At 27.3% G+C, this 799-nt stretch overlaps 1 protein-coding gene across 2 annotated transcripts in view; it reads left to right on the top strand.

Moving 5' to 3' along the window:
- Nucleotides 1-799, top strand: part of LOC100188938 (dolichyl-diphosphooligosaccharide--protein glycosyltransferase subunit 4) — an 11,795-nt gene that overhangs the window by 2,744 nt on the left and 8,252 nt on the right.

Here is a 799-nt window from a genome sequence, read left to right on the forward strand (position 1 = left end):
TACTGAACTAGTTCTAATCTATATAGTGGCATGCCACGTGCCAGAAATAAGTACGTAAATGCCATTTAGATAACGATAATATTTGGTGGTCGTCAAAAATTACTAATCTTGTTAATTTAGACGAAACAGATAATGTTTAATGTCGCCAAAAATTGAAAATCACTAAAATAAGTACTAAAATATGTACTTATTTACTAAATATATAAAAATATGTATTTATACCAAAATATGTAAAAATATTTAAAATAAATTTGGGTTTATTTTAATTAGAATGATTTAAATCGTATACATTTTTTATCGGAGTTAAAATACCTCATTTCAATAAAAATATGTATTTACAATAAAATCCGTTCCCTAATTATTGTATTATATCTTTGTAATTATTTTTTTTAACTTTTCATAATACCTTCTATTTTCATGAAATAATTACAATTTAAACATGAATAAATAAATTATTTCAGACTATTTTTTTCATAGACTGGCCCTCTTCACGTTTCCGCCGTGTCATGATAGGTGGCGCTTTTCGGTTACTGAGTTACTCTGATACGGTAAAAAAATAATCGTTATAATATAATATTATCTCGTATCGTTTTTGAGTTTTTTGGCACGTTTATGTAATACTGTTATTTTTTAATACACCGAATGCAAGATTTTATGGTAGCACTGATGCATAAATGGGCTGCATCACTGCGCTATGTTGGCATGCGACTATCAATGTATTTAGTATAGGATGGGCCGGTCTATGAGTAAAAGGTCTATGATTTTTTTAATAAATCTTTAATAATCAGAAATTAATCGG

The sequence above is a fragment of the Acyrthosiphon pisum genome, chromosome A1, assembly GCF_005508785.2.
Source record: "Acyrthosiphon pisum isolate AL4f chromosome A1, pea_aphid_22Mar2018_4r6ur, whole genome shotgun sequence".
NCBI lineage: Eukaryota > Metazoa > Arthropoda > Insecta > Hemiptera > Aphididae > Acyrthosiphon > Acyrthosiphon pisum.